General features: G+C 46.8%; 1 protein-coding gene across 5 annotated transcripts in view; it reads left to right on the forward strand.

The window, feature by feature from the left end:
* The window catches only part of HDAC7 (histone deacetylase 7), a 243150-nt gene that overhangs the window by 39117 nt on the left and 188238 nt on the right, over nt 1-15795 (forward strand). Inside the window, exon 1 of one of the 5 annotated variants that reach the window (XM_075121821.1) lies at nt 14786-14879. The exons of the other annotated variants lie outside the window; for them this stretch is intronic. The gene's annotated coding sequence lies outside the window, so the exon portion shown is untranslated. Of the gene's footprint in view, nt 1-14785; nt 14880-15795 lie in introns of those variants that run through there. 5 annotated transcript variants of the gene reach the window in all.

The following is a 15795-nucleotide window of genomic DNA, read 5'->3' on the forward strand; positions in this document are numbered from 1 at the left end:
ACTGACCTCATGAATGTGAAAAACAAGGCTGCCCAGACTCCTCTTGGTTTTGGGCATTTGCAGTGGAAGGAACAGCAGTGTGAAGGGAACAGGATAAGGGCCGTTTACAAGGTTACAAGCTTTTTATTTTTGGACTCATTTCCCTAACACTGGAGCTGACCCAGGCCTCAGAGCTGTTAAAGATTTGGGCCCTCTGTTTGTTTAATTGAAGTGCTGTTTGTTTTTTTATCAGAGGCACTAGATAGGGCACTTCCTCTGCAGGCAGGAAGCAGTGATTTCCTGTTAACTTGCAGGCCAACTCTTACTATGCAGGAAGCTTAACTCTGCTGAGTGTTCACTTTTCATGAAACATTTTTGGAAAGATTTTTCTGGTAGTGTTTTGTTTTCTCTTTTGTCCCCGGCTAATGGGGTTTGTATTGTTGGGATCCTCAGGGGATATTCAGTGACCGCAATGAATCAACATTTGGAAATGTGCTGCTATTCCCATGACTTCCAAACCTGCCGCTACCCAGTGAGTCTGGCATTCACAGTTAAATGAGAATTTCTCTCTTTTTTAACACTCTAAAATCTGTCATTAAGGTTGCAAAGTCTAGCATTCAAGAGTTAGGAAATATCAGAATTAAGCATGCAACCTTAATTAGGGTTGCCAACTTTCTGACTGCAGAAAATCAAACACATTTGTCCCTCTGCCCCTGCCCCAAGGTCCCACCCCTTCTCTGAGGCCCCGCCCCCACTCACTTCCTCTCCCCCCCCCCCCCAATCTCTCTCCCGGACCCTAGCTCACTTGTGCATTTTCACTGGGCTGGGGCAGTGGGATGAGGTGTGGGATGAGGTGAGAGAGCGCTCTGGCTGGGGGTTTGGTCTTTGGGGTGTGGCCAGGGATGAGGGGTTTGGGGTGCTCCAGGCTGGGGCCAAAGGGTTCAGAGTGTGGGAGGGGACTCTAGGCTGGGGCAGGGTTTTGGGGTGTGGGAGGGGTTGAGGGCTCCAGCTGGGGGTGCAGGCTCTGGAGTGAGGCAAGAAATGAGGGGTTCAGGGTACAGGAGGGGGCTCCTTGCTGGGGCAAGGGATTGGGGTGCGGGATGGGGTGAGGACTCCGGCTGGGAGTGCAGGCTCTACAGGGGAGCCAGGGATGAGGGCTTTTGGGTGCAGGAGGGGGCTGGGCCCAAGGAGTTCGGAGTGCGGGAGGGGGCTCAGGGCTGGTGCGGGCTCTAGGAGAGAGTATGGGTGCAGGGGGGGCTCAGGGCTGGGGCAGGGGGTTGGGGTGTGGGAGGAGGTGTGGGGTACGGGCTCGGACGGCAGGTGCTCAGGGCAGGGGCAGCGCACGGAACGTCCATGGCTGCCCCTGCACCTTGGAGCCAGAGGGATATGCCTGCCACTTCCGGGATCCATGCGGAGCCAGGCAGGCAGCCTTCCTGCCCCGCTGTGGGTGGCCAACCAGACTTTTAATGGCCCAGTCAGCTCTGCTGACTGGAGCCACCAGGGTCCTTTTCGACCAGGCAGTCTGATCAAAAACCAGACACCTGGCAACCCTAATAATTCTGCCCCCTTCTGTATGTGGATTATAATTGTGTACAATTTTCAAAAGCTCTAAGTGACATAGGAGACCAAGTCCCATTTACAAATGTGACACAGGCTCCTCAGTTCCTAAGTCTCTTTGGCTTTTAGTTAGACTTGGGCTCCTCAGGGCCAGACATACTATACAAAGGTATTTAGGTGCCTAAAGATCCAGATAGATGCCTAGTGGGATTTTCAACAGCACCTAGCTGTATCTTTAGGCACCTAAATACCTTTCTAAGTCTGGACCACAGTATTCCATGATCATGTAATATTCCCCTCTCCCCCAGGATCCTGCCTCAGTTGGTGTACAGCATGAATTCCCTGTGCTCATGGAATGAATTAGAGTTGTGTAGGGAGTGAGGTTGTTGCCTGCAGGACACCAGCCACCTTTGCTGTAGGGCCTACCTGTTGGAAGGTATGTATAGAATGATGTAAGGGACTGTGAGAAGTAAAAGGATAGTAAAAACAACTGAGTGCTTTCTGGGATAACTTGGTTTTATCCCTGGTTCTCATGCTGATTTCCTGTGTGATTCTGGGCATGTCACTTAAATCAGATCTTTCAACAGAGACTCTAATTGTGTGTTTCTCATTTTATGGGTGCCCAGCATTAGATATCTGGGGCCTGAGTTCCAGGATTTCTGAGCAGTCACAACTACAAACAAAGTCAATGGGAGCTTCTGACAGTGTGGTCTAGTGGAGTAAGCACAGATTTGGGTATCTGAAGTTCCTGATTCCTCATCTTGGCTCTGCCACTGACTCAGTTGTAACCTTGGTCTAGTCACTTTCTCGGTATGTTTCCCATCACAAAATGAGAGTGATAATATGAATCTATTTATCTCACAGGGGTGTTGTGATGACAAATTAGTTTACATCTGTACAATGCTTTGAACTTATAAAGTGCTGCAAACAGCTAAGTACTCTGGAAAAAAAGGAGACCCTACGTCTCTCGAATTGCGTGCCCTGGAGTGGAGGAACCCAAAATTAGGGGACAGTCTGCAAATGTTGTTCTTAACTTCTCTGTGTTTTAGTTCCTCATCTGTGAAATGTGAATAATGATACTTTCCTATTTCACAAGGAATTTGTGAGGATAAACTAGAAAGTAGGTCAAATATTAATGGTGTGTGCCATAGAAAATCCCATAAGGTAATTAATAACCCTGTATTCAGTGCAGGGTTTACATGGTGCCTAAACAAAGCAACAGGCCATACAATGAATGATGAGGACAGAGAATTATTGAACAGCTACCTCATTTCCTGTGCTCCAGCCATTTTGTGCACCAGATGAGGAAGCGGTTGTAACAGGGTGGCTCATCCCTTTGGGCTGGAGGTAGCCAACCCTGATTACAGAATGAGCCACATCAGGGAGAAATCAGGGTGATCACCCTATAAAGAGCTGCAGGAGGCTACAATGAAGGGGCTGGATCTTGCTGCCATAATAGTAGGAGTAGGATTTTTAAAAGACGTCATGTGCAGGGCTCTAGGTGGGGGTAAGGTGAGCCTGGTTTGAGTGGGTGAGCGAAAGGTACCTTTGGGGAAGATGTGCCAGTGAGGAGCTGCAGTGAGCAGGAGGCTCCTGCTCGAGACCCTGACTGAGAGAAGGGTTTGGGCCTAGAAGCCAGAATCATAGACTATCAGGGTTGGAAGGGACCTCAGGAGGTCATCTAGTCCAACCCCCTGCTCAAAGCAGGACCAATCCCCAACTAAATCATCCCAGCCAGGGCTTTGTCAAGCCTGACCTTAAAAATATCTAAGGAAAGAGATTCCACCACCTCCGTAGGTAACGCATTCCAGTGTTTCACCACCCTCCTAGTGAAAAAGTTTTTCCTAATATCCAACCTAAACCTCCCCCTTGAATGAGGGAAGAATGAGAGGGCTGAGGCAGGCTGAGCTTCAGCCAATTAAAGTCTGGCAGTACTTGGCCTAGCTCCTGCTAGAGACCTGACTGGGAGGAGGGCCTGGAAGCCAGAGGACTGAAAGGCTGAGCTCCAGCTGGGTAAAGCCTGAAACTTTGAACTAGGACCTAGCTCTGGGAAAAAGGGCTTGGAACTGTCTACCTAAAGATGGGGGGAATGACTGAACTGGGGGTGAGCCCTGGAGGGCCTGTCTGTAAGACTCAATAAGTGGGAGCCCTGGAGGGGAATGGTCTAATTCCTGTGGACTGTGAGTTATTATGGGGGTTTAGAGATGGGAGAAACTGGTAGCAGGGAACCTCAGACTGACCACAATGGGTGCTTGGTAAGTGGCCACCTGACTACAAGAGTCCTAAATAAATAGTATGTGATCCTGCAATTAAAGACTATCGTAATGCATATGCACACAAGAGGATTAAATTAATGTGGTCTGTGCAACCTGAAATCTTGCACCCCCAATTTATGAGTGTTTGACTTTGCAACCTTAACATTATTTTACTGCCCTATTAATACAAGAAAAAGGGACACTAAATTGAACTATAAGGAGGCAAAATGCATAGCTAATCACTTTTTCCACACATTGACAATTAGCCTGGAGAACTCACTGCTACAAGGTGACACTGAGGAAAAGAGCTTAGCAAGGTTCAATAGAATTCATCATTTACATGGACAATGAGGCTATCCAGTGTTAGACTAAGAAATATGAAAATAAGCAGAGCATTGCAAAGGATAGATATCCTCTATTTCGTGGCATGAGCTGACCTCTAGCTAATGGATTTTGTCAACTGTTAGGAATGGGACACATCCATCATGATTGAATTGGCCTTGTTAGCACTACAAAAAGTAATTTTTCCCTCTGTTGATATTCACCCCTTCTTGTCAACTGTTGGGAATGGGCCACATCCACCCTAATTGAATTGGTCTCGTTAGCACTGACCTCCGCACTTGGAAAGGCAACTCCCATCTTTTCATGGGCTGTATATTTATACCTGCCTACTGAATTTTTCACTCCCTGCATCTGATGAAGTGGGTTATAGCCACGAAAGCTTACGCCCAAATAAATTTATTAGTTTCTAAGGTGCCACAAGGACTCCTCGTTGTTTTTGCCAGAGACAGAATACTAGCCTAGATGGACCCCGGTCTGATCTAGGATGGCAGTTCTCATTGTCCTATGCTTTTTTGATGGCATATCATGAGCTCCAAGTGTTTTTATAGCAAGTGAATTTTAGCATTACTTGGATACATTTGTCAGCTTCTGTTGCTAGTGGTTATTATCGGATGGCTAATTGCTGGCAGCATTCAGCCAGCTCAGGGGAAAGTGATTGTGTTGTTTCCTAGCCAGTTTGCATAACATAGTCTGGCAGTTTTGAGTCAGAGCTGACTAAATAATATGTAATAGATCACTTTATTTGGAAGCCATCACCTATGTTTCTGCTTTTGGTTTGCCAGCAGGTGGATCACAAGTTCCTCTGACTGCTTCATTATCCAAGATGATTTGACGAATTACTAAATAATCCATGGTGCAAAGATGGGATATTTGAAATCTAAGTTGTTCTGACTAAACACACAGATCACAGGATACCATGCTGTAGAATACAAGCTAGTCATCTCTGGTCTCCACCATGTTCTTCCTGCTCCTGTATTCCCTCCTTGCCGCAGAACAATGTCCAATCCTGTTTTTTGTGAAGCGTTAGAAAGAAGTCAGGATCTGGTTTTGTTCTGATGATCCAGCACTGAATGTAACCTTTGTTCTTGAAAGCAGAAAGCTGCGTACCCAGTGCCAGCATCATACAAAGTACAAATAATTTGTAGGAGATTTGACATCTCCAAACACAGCTAGGTTTATTTCTTTGTATTTATTTGTTTAGTTCAGTAGAGCCTAGGGGCCAACTGAGACCAGGGCCACATTGTTCTAGGTGCTGTACAAACACAGCACCTGCCCTAAAGAGCTCACAATCTAACAGGCAGGGAAGAGGGATAGGACACCCACGCAGAGAGAACAGCACTATGGCTTTTTGGTTGTGTTTGGGGCGGGGCTCTGTTGGGAGGGGATTTGCTAAATAGCAAGATGAGGGAAGGAAGAGATGCTACAGTTCTGAGTCTAGGGGGTGGGTGAGTGAGTGAAGGAAAGTTGTGGGGGGGATGGGTGGGTTACAACATATTTTGAGCCAGTGTCATGGTGGTGAATGGTGTTGGATTGAGGCTTTGCAGGGTATCACAGTGGTGGGTAAAGTAGGAAGGACTAAGCAAGTGGCATGAATAGAGAGAGAGGTGGAAGATAGGTGAATAGGTGCAGCTCAGGTAGCAACAGCACAGATTCCTGGTCTGCTAATGTGCCACACCACTGACCCCATGGGACCTCACCCTGAAGGGCAAGAAGGCAGCCCATTCAGTCCCTGATCCTCTCCTGGAGCAGCCAGCAGGGGAGACCAGTTGGTTCTGAATGTCCTGGGCATCTCAGCAAGTCGGACTTTGTTCTCTGGGAGGAGAGAGTTTGGGCCACGTTCTCAGCAGCTGGGCACTGAAGTTACCAGCTGAGGATCTGCCCCCTATGTTTTACATCCTGTAGAACTTATTTCCCAATCCCACAGTAGTGGGTTCCCGATAGAGTCAGCACTAAGTAGGATATTCTCTCCCCTGTATGGCTCAGCTGAGGTTCACATCCAGGCTGTCCAAGGAAAACATTCCCTGCACTGTTTTCACACGCGCACTGGCCTTAGACAAACACAGCCAATGCTGTTGCATAGCCTTCTTTCCCCGCCTTGTTCCTGAACATCTTTCTGTTTCCCAGGCCCCCTCCGATCATTTCACTTGGGTGACATCACTGCTGGTTGCTATGGAGAAGCCAGGTTGTCAAAAACATGAACCCGTGGCCTCATCCCATGAGTGTCAGGAAATGAAGGTTTTATAGGAGGTCTTTGCAATGGAGCAGAAACAGCCGGAGCAGGAAATGGAGCCCAGGGACACACAAACAACTCGCCCTCCATCTCTGGCCTTCTCAAGGCCTCCTGGCATGTGGCCTCTCTGACAGGGGAAGTGGGGAGAAGGAGGTGACTGGGGACTGATTTACGTCTCCTGAGCTATTTCTGGGCTGCTGAGCCTGCAGTTTTTTGGCCTTTGGAGAACCTTAGACTGGGGAAAGGCCGATTGAGGGCTGAAAACCAGTCAGTAAAACTAGCCACTTAAAGCAAATGTCAGAGACTCTGCTAACTGGAGCAGGGGTATGTTGTAATCCACTCCCTAAACCTCAGGAGGGGAGTAGGTCTGATAGATGGGGTTGCCTGGACCCAGCTGGTTTGGAGAAAGGCATGCCACTTTCCCAGTAAACTTGCTCTGTGGCTGACTCTGCCCATGTAATTAGCCCCCCCACCCACAATGGGTTGTCACGTAATTAGCCCCCCCACAAGGGGTTGTTCATTAAACCTAGCCTGAGCTAATGGCTGAACTTTCCCCCCTGAACCCAGCCCCAATCTGAACCCCAAAGCTTTCCCAAAGACCTCAGTTTGAATCTTATGCTTCTTTGTGTTTGAAAGTGCTCCCACACACCTGCTCTTTCTGCTTTTAATCAGGCCAGGAAATGGAAATGCTTCTTCTCTTGGTATTTCCAACCCAGAAGGACTGAAAGTCTCATGAGAGACAGTTTGAGATTCCCAGAGCCAACTGGTCTAGAGATGCTTGGTCTGATGTTTCACCATTTCATGCCAGTACAGCACACAAGTGTCTTAGTGGTGCCAGCGTCTGAGCTCGGAGAATGCACTGAGAGGGTCAGGCTCATGCAAGTGTATGTTGGAGTATCTGTTTGCACATGTATGTCTGAGTGTCTGTTTGTGCAAGTGAATACTTGTAGGCAGGACAGCAGATACCTTCACCAGACAATTCATCTAGAGTCCTGAGTCATGGTGGATGTAAATGACCAGGCTCTGGACCAAACATGCAGACGTGGAGAAGGTTTGGCTCTGGCTTGCTCTATGAAGATTGGTCCAATTTGTAGATTGGAGACTTCTTCCTTTAGACCCCAATCTTTCCTTCCAAGAAGGAAGCCTCTATGAGAACTAGCTACTCAATCCCCTTATGGTGCAAAGGGTGTAGTGGATGTAAGAGGGGGGCACCTAGTTCAAGGATGTGCTGGAACACTGAAATGCAGGAGCCTCATACACCATCTGGGGGCACAATGTACAGTCAGAGCATGGAAAGTGCATGTGTACAGATATCAACAGTCTTGTTTTGGTCTCACTTTGCTTGAGAGGTTGCCAAGCCCATCGTCAAATTACCCTGGTAACCAGCAGCTTAAGCCAGCTCAGACTCAAAACTGGCATTTGGAATGACACACACTCAAGATTAACAGCAAGAGAGACAGCCCACTGTGCTGTGTCTCTTGGAGTGGGTGTGGAAGGGTTAAAAATAGACTCCAGATTTCAGTTAGTAAATGCGGAGGCAGGGAGGAGAGAACTGTTTATCATCCCTAGTGTTTCCCCTGAGACAGAGAAATGAGTCAGATAAGAGACCCGCACAATGTGCACATGCCCTAGTTCACTAGCAACTGCAACACTGTTCCCAGCATGAGTCATTTCAGGTAACATTTGAAGATGTCTAGGTGACTTAGGAGCCAAAGTCTTCTTGACTTTAAATGTTTTCCTAAATGTATTTAGCAGGTCCTCAGCTCATTTAATTGGAGGAGTGATACTGTTTTACAGTAGCTGCACCAGTTATGTAAACAGCAATTCCCAAAACCTGTGTATGCAGCAGGGAGAGTGGTGTTACCTTTAGTGACAAGAAATTTAATAATCCAACGCAGTGAGGTGCGAGTCTAAAGATTGACATCTATCTATTCCAGAGGTGGAAAATGCCTAGGGCACTTCAGAACTTGAAGGCAAATAGTGAAAAACAATTGCTGAAGGATTTGATTGTGTTCCCTGAACAAGTCAGCAGAAAGAGGCAAGTGGTGACAAAGGCCCATATCCACAAAGAGATTCCTGAGCCTAGAAAACATCTGGAACACTTGTGTGGTGCACAAAGCCTGAGTTAGATTTATAAAAGTAGTTAGGTGCCTTGTGGGATTTTTCAAAAGCCCCTATGTGCCCAACACCCAGTGAAATCAGTAAGTTGTGGGCACCCAGGTGCTTTTGAAAATCTGACTAGGCACCTACATACCTTTAAAAATCTGGCCCTAGCTCAGTATATTATGCATGAGGAGAGAGAGGCACCTAAGAATGCAGTCCACCAAAGCCAGCAGTCTAGGTGACTCCCTGCCTAAACTAGCTAATCGAAGATAAATACAAGAGGAGTGTGTCCTAAGCCATGCCCCTCTCACGGAGGTAGGCACCTAAGTCTGGGCTGCAGGGAGGCACCTATCTCTGTTAGTGATACACAACTGGGAACCCCTCTCCTGGAATCAGGTAGCTTAAATGCCTAAATAGTTTCTTGTTGGATCTGTTCCACTATGTATAAATACTTGTGGAGTCATTCAGCCAGAGAGAAAGTGAGTGCAAGAATGACTCTACAGCCTGATGGTTAGGGCATACACTGTCTGCAGAGTCTAGTCACCCAGCTACAGTGTTTGTTTGTTTGTTTATTTATCCAAAGTGAAGCAGCTTCACCAGGAGATACTGAGCGAGTCCCACATCAGAATATCCCATAGTTAAGGCTACAATTATGTCACGGAGGTCACGCCTCTGTGACATTTTCTGCCCTGGAGCTCCTAGCTAGCCCCCCTCCAGCTCCCAGCTCCTACCCTGGTGGGCCCCCACAGCTGCGCAGCCACAGTGGGGGGATCCCCAGGAGGTACCTGGCAGGTGGCGAGGGAGCCGCCCAGCTGCGGCAGGTGGCTGGGGGACCCTGCAGCTCCCAGCCATGATGGGGGACCCCCCTGAGTTCCCAGCCACCCCAAGGGGTAGGGGGACCATGCAGCAGCCCAGCCCTGTGGGCAGGAGGACCCCAGAGCTCCCACTCTCCGCAGCAGCGGAAACTGGGAGCCCCAGCAAGAGTGGGTGCTAAACTCGCCTCCCCATTTTGTCAGGGATATTTTTAGTGAAAGTCTGGGACCGGTCATGGGCTTCTGTGAATTTTTGTTTATTGCCCGTGACCGGTCCATGACTTTTACTAAAAATATCTGTGACAAAAACTTAGCCTTACCCATAGCTCAGCGGTTAGAGCACTTGCCTGAACAATGGGAAAGCCTTGTCAAATCCTTTCTCTCCATCAAGCAGAGAGAGGAATTGAACCTGGCTCTCCTACATCCCAAGCGACTGCACTAACCCTTGGGCTAAAAGTTATAAGCTGGGCAGTAGCAGCACCTCCTCCTCTTGGTTACCTTGGGACACCTCTCTTCCTGTGACACCGCTGAGACCAGACAGGCATTCTCTCTGGAGCTCTCTCAATGTGAATGAGAGGGAGCTGCCAGCAGGGCACTCTCTGGAGGTTCCCTGAGTCCAGGATTATTACTTTCCAGGCACATCAAAAAGTCTGTCTTTCCTGCTCTTGGGCAAGGCTGTTGAGAAGCATGTTGCTGGAGCAAGGTGTTGGTGGTCAGTCCTTTGTCTGGGTTTACTGTGTGATCTGTAGTTGATGGGACTGATGCCCAGATATTGGTTGGTACTTAGTGATGAGTTTGAAAATGCAAAGAAATAAATAACTAATAATAGAGATCAGAGCCGGCACTAGACATAAGCAGACTAAGCAATTGCTTAGAGCCCTGAGCAGCTCAAGGGGGCCCACTATTCACTTTTTAGTATAAGAACTTGCCTGTTTTAGTATTTGGGTGGGGGGCAAAATTATTCCAGCTGAGGGCCCCCAATGGGTTAGCACTGCTTCCAGTAGAGATTGATGAAAAGTATTGAAATCTGCAAAGAACCCAGGCAGGAGGGAGATGCAGAGGCAGCAGAATCTCCTCTAGGGAAAGGCAGGCTCAGTACTGTGGAAGGTCGGCATACCAGCCTGGAGGTGGGTGGGGAGCGTGGTTGTTAGGAGAGCTCAGCAGGACTTACTGAAGAAGCCAGGGGGAGCACTCCCTGCTTGGAGCACAGGGCATTATGAGGACATCTCTAGTCAGTGAGCATTGAACTGTACACGCACGCTGAACTGAAAACTAACCCTGAGAAGTAGCCATGTCCGGCCAGATACACAGGACTCTATCCAGGTTTAGAGAGGCAAGGTGGGTGAGGTAAGAGCTTTTATTGGACCAACTTCTGTCAGTGAGAGAGACAAGCTTTAGAGCTTACACAGGGCTTTTCTTCAGGTCTGAGAATCTACCCAGGTTCGTCCGTCCTCCAGCACCCTGCACACACAGAACATCAATGCTTTTGGGAGGCCAGCGCTAGAAGTGCCATGTTGATATTATGTTAATGGCATTTCCCGGCTCTGCCTGAGGCTTGGGACTGAGGATGAGGTTTTAGTGGAGAGTCTGAGGCTTCAGGACGTGTACTGTCCTTCTGTCTCTCCTCATGGCAGAAGCAGCCCAGTTCCATCTTCCCTCTACTAAGCAGGATGTGGGAGGGGAACCAGTCTGTTGCTCACCACTCCTGACTCCAGAGGCCCCCTAATAATTGAGGCAATAATCAGTTGGTTACCTTTACGTAACTACTTTCATCCCATATGTCCTCCAAAGAGCTCTACAGAAAAGGCCCAAATCATGCCAGAATGCTGTTCTAGCATTTTTGTGGGGAGCCGAATGGTGTCCAATGCTTCCAGTATCATTACTTACTGGACATACCAAAATTTCTTTCCAGAACTTCTTTGGACTATGTTCAGGCACTTCTTTTTTTAGAACTGTTGCATTGTCTTAAAATGTAACATGCTGATACTCAAGCACCATATAAAGTCACCTCATCCAGTTCTTGTGTAAAATGCAACAGCTGTTAAACAGGTTTCAGAGGAACAGCCGTGTTAGTCTGTATTCGCAAAAAGAAAAGGAGTACTTGTGGCACCTTAGAGACTAACCAATTTATTTGAGCATGAGCTTTCGTGAGCTACAGCTCACTTCATCAGATGTATACCGTGGAAACTGCAGCAGACTTTATATACACACAGAGAATATGAAACAATACCTCCTCCCACCCCACTGTCCTGCTGGTAATAGCTTATCTAAAGTGATCAACAGGTGGGCCATTTCCAGCACAAATACAGCTGTACTCTGCAGGAGCTTTGGTCAGATGATGCAGAAAGATCGTATGCTGGGAATTTTCATGCAATAAATGGAAGACCGTTAGTTACCCATACTGGAATATTGCTAATTTTACACCATTATTTTTGGGGTATGTGATTTTTAAATTACTACTAGTCAGAGTTTTATATCTCATCTGACAGAAGCTCCAGCACCTGGTCATGACACAGTAGACAAACTGGAACAGCCAACAGTACTTCGTGCAGCATCGGTCTGTAGCTGTTGTCCCAGATAGCAGCCAATCAAGCCCAGCTCCCGTGCCCATAGTTTGAGGGATCTGATGAGACTGCAGTACTAGCTGGTACAGCTGCAGGGACCTGGTGTATCAGAGGAATTTAGGGGTCATGGATCTGCAGGAGTTTTGTGAGGTCAGAGGGCTGTTGGTAGCTTGTTCTTGCTGGAACAATTCATCGGAATGACTTATATTTAAAAAGTGTGTAAAGTAAGTACTGACTCCAGCATTTGGGACTGCACATGGATACAGCTGATGAAGACTTAAAAGAGAGCTAGTAGGAATTCCCACCAGTGATGAAGAAGAGAATAAAATATCCCCAAAGAGGCAGCAGTTGTGCTGTAAGGAAATTGCGGGGACGGGAGATGGATGAATGGAGTCTTGCAGGGATTGGGAGATTGCCTTTTTGTATTGTGGATCATTTCTATTGTGTAAGTGAAGCTCGATCCAAGGAACATGCTTATTCTGTAAAGGAAAAGCTTAGCATTGAAGTGGCTGCTCCATCTATATCTCATGCTGTTGAGCATCCTGCTGCTTGACGTCTGAGAGTATAAAATCAAGGATAATCATGCTTCTGGGGCATGAGGCAATGACCTCTCACTCTTCCAGCAGCAGAGAACAGTTGGGTTTTTTATTTAACTCTCTTGCATTTGGAAAGAGGAGGGGTTCTGAGCTTTTCCATTGTCTGGCAGGGCCCATCACACAGATGCTTCATGTGGTTTCATGAAAAGCACAGATACCCCCAGCATTCTTGGAGCTGCACCCATCACTGCTGTTTTCATCTCTCTGTAATCCTGCTGCTTTTTCAGTGGAAACTCTACCTATGGCTGGAGACTTAAAAAGCAGCCACCAGGAGATGGGAAACCTAGGGTCCAGTCCTCCTGCTCTTTATTTATCCACAGTGGAACAGCTTCCTCAGGAAAGACTGAGGGATTCCCACCATCAGAATATCTAGGGTTGGAAGGATGTGATTTTTATCTGTAAAAGTTAGTAAATGTTTTTGTTTTTTACCATACATTCACACACAACTTGATGAAGAAAATTTCTATTGATGATGATTGAAATTTACAAATAGGCAAGGTAAGAAAAATGCTGCTTGAGAACTTATTAAAGTTTGATTTCAGGATATTTAATTTGACCTGTGATGGCAATTTTGTGTCTTAATGGTTATAACTTTAATGGTGTTTTAACTTTTTTTAATCACATCTGCTGTATTAAGCAATTGTCTGATTTTTCCCATGATTTCTGCAATGATGAAAATTTAAATAGATAAAATAGAAAAATGCTTAAAAATAAATATCTCTCTGTTGAAATAATAAAACTCAGATTTGCTAAGCCTAGATGGAAGACTTGATCCTGTGTATCCCATATCAGTGTTCCAACCACTGCTCTGAATCCTATAAGGTAGGCACTAACTGCTTAGTACACAGCCAGCTCTTCAGGGGCCCCCATTGGCTTGCTTAGCAGGGTCACCACCTAGTGTGCTGGCTTTTGTAAATCAGGTTCTAACATGCATATAGGGAGCCTGGGTGTCTGTCTCAGGATTTGCAAATCACAATGTGTTCCTATGGGGATTTTTCTAGGCACCCAAAATTTAGACATTGCAACATTCAGCATCAAAACACCCAAGTCCCTTTGTGAATCCAGGCCAAAGTGACTTTACAGAATAATTATTCCACTCACAAAGCAAAATAATTAGTCTGGAACAAAAGTGACTTCTATCCTGAATAGTGTTCACACAGAGAGCTGTTCTGGACTAGCTGTTCCAGGATAACTATGTGGGTCAATTTCACTAAGTACACAAGGCTTTATAGCAGAAAAGCTTATGGGGTGACTTGATCCTGGTCTGTAAGTACCTACGGGGGGAAAATATTTCTGATTTCACAGGGCTCTTGAACATAGCAGACAGAGGACAGAATTTTCAGAAGCACCTAAGTCCCATTCCAAAGTGACAGGTTTCAGAGTAGCAGCCGTGTTAGTCTGTATTTGCAAAAAGAAAAGGAGAACTAGTCTCTAAGGTGCCACTAGTACTCCTTTTCTTTATTCCAAAGTGAGTGACTTTGAATAAGATTTAGGCTCTTAAAGGCCAGAGTTAGAAAGGTGCCTAAGCAGGTTAGATGCCTACCTTCCACTGAAATCAACAGCCATGAATGCCCTATAACAAATGATTTGTGAGCATTGTTTGCTTTTAACTCAGCTTTGCTTAGTGGTGAGAGGTGCTGGGTTTGTTTTACTGAATTAAGTGAGACCATTTTTTCCTCTGATAATACCAGCTTGAGGAAGCCTGTGTCTGCTGCAGCAAGTGGCTTCCTGTTTGACTCACACCTGATAACCCTGCTGAATAAAACAGGGCCTTGTACTCTCACAGCAACTGAATGGGGCTGTTTACAATTAGAGCGCATGGGATTCCCAGAAAGAGGCTCAGACCGGACATCCTGAAGCGAAATACCCTGGGTGTCACTGGCTAAAAATAACTGTAGCAGAACAGTCACCAAACAAACAGCCAGAGCAAGCTGCCAGCCTGCTGCTTACAGCTCACACAACTCCTGGCGTACACAGGGTGACAAACAGGAGGCCCACAAGTGACTGCTCTTTATGTCTCTGCCCCAGTCATTGGATGTGGTTCAGAGTTACAGCCCAGCCACATGGCAGAGGCCAGTGGTCCCTGTTTCACCTTCCCCTACTTTTTTAGAATCAAAGCAAATAAAACATAAAATCAGCAAAAACCAAGAGCCACAAGCCAATCCAATTAATGAAACACACCACGGGAGATGTCTAGAATGGGAGGCAGTGTAAGCGACTGGACCCCATTGAGAGGTGAAGACTGTTTTATCAGCCATCTGCCCATAGCTACCATCTCTCAACCCCAAGGGCTTTCTGATCACAGATGTTGCTTGCTCTCAAAACTGCTTCCTCTCCAGGGGCCCTTGAGGTGAAGGCGCCAGCTGCAGCTAGGGTTTGCCACTCCTTATGGGTCCAAAAGTGGCCACAAGATGAAGTGAAAAGCCAGAAGTGAACAACAGGTGAGAAGGGTGAACACTGTGCCCAGCATGTGACGTGGAAGAGTCTTATCCTGATCACTTCGCTGCACTGAGTATAGACGGGTCTTGTTCCAGCATGTACAAGAAAGTAATATAGACACCTGATAGCCCTGAGATGCAGGAGCCTCCCCAACCCCATTAGCTTAATTAGCAGAGGAGCTGGCCAAATGTGACTAATATAAACAGTTCATGGCACCATAAAATGGAACCTAATATCAAGTTCTTTGTCAGCCTCAGTGATGCTCAGGAATACCGTGAGCAGGGAGAGAATGCCAGTGACCAGCAGCTGGATGGACAGATCCCAAGGGTCAAAGGCCCATGATTCCCCTTTTATTTAAAAGCTGTGCGGTCACTAATGGATGCACTGTCTGGTGCCAGCAGCATTGCATGCTGCAATGTTATCTGGTGTCCATTATAGATGGGGGCTCCACGACTCATTTGTCTCAGGCTGTAGCAACTTGTGGACTCACGTGTTTGAGCAATTTAAGCTAGAGATGAAAGCTAGTCGCAGAATTCACATCCAGATCCAGTTTCTCAAAGTTCAGAGGTGGTTGGCTTTAAGTCCCCTGCACTTTATACAATGGGCTGGGCAGTCTCTTTATGTTAACTTCAGCTGGAGTCTGCCTGGCAGATCCGTATTTGCAATAAAGTGCTATGTAATCGTATAATGCAGAAGAGAGGAAGTGCTGAATGAGGACTGGGATAGTAGGAAAAGTGGGGTACATAGCTACATAACTGTTATGCTCTGCACTCTTAAATTTCAAAGGAATCTATGCCCTGGTCTACACTACACGCTTATTCGTTCAGGGGCATGGTAAATCCACACCCCTGCGAGACGTAGTTATTGTGACCTAACCCCCGGTGTAGACAGCGCTATGTCAGCAGGAGACCTTCTGCC

Source organism: Caretta caretta, chromosome 20, assembly GCF_965140235.1.
Source record: "Caretta caretta isolate rCarCar2 chromosome 20, rCarCar1.hap1, whole genome shotgun sequence".
In the NCBI taxonomy this organism is placed as follows: Eukaryota; Metazoa; Chordata; order Testudines; family Cheloniidae; genus Caretta; species Caretta caretta.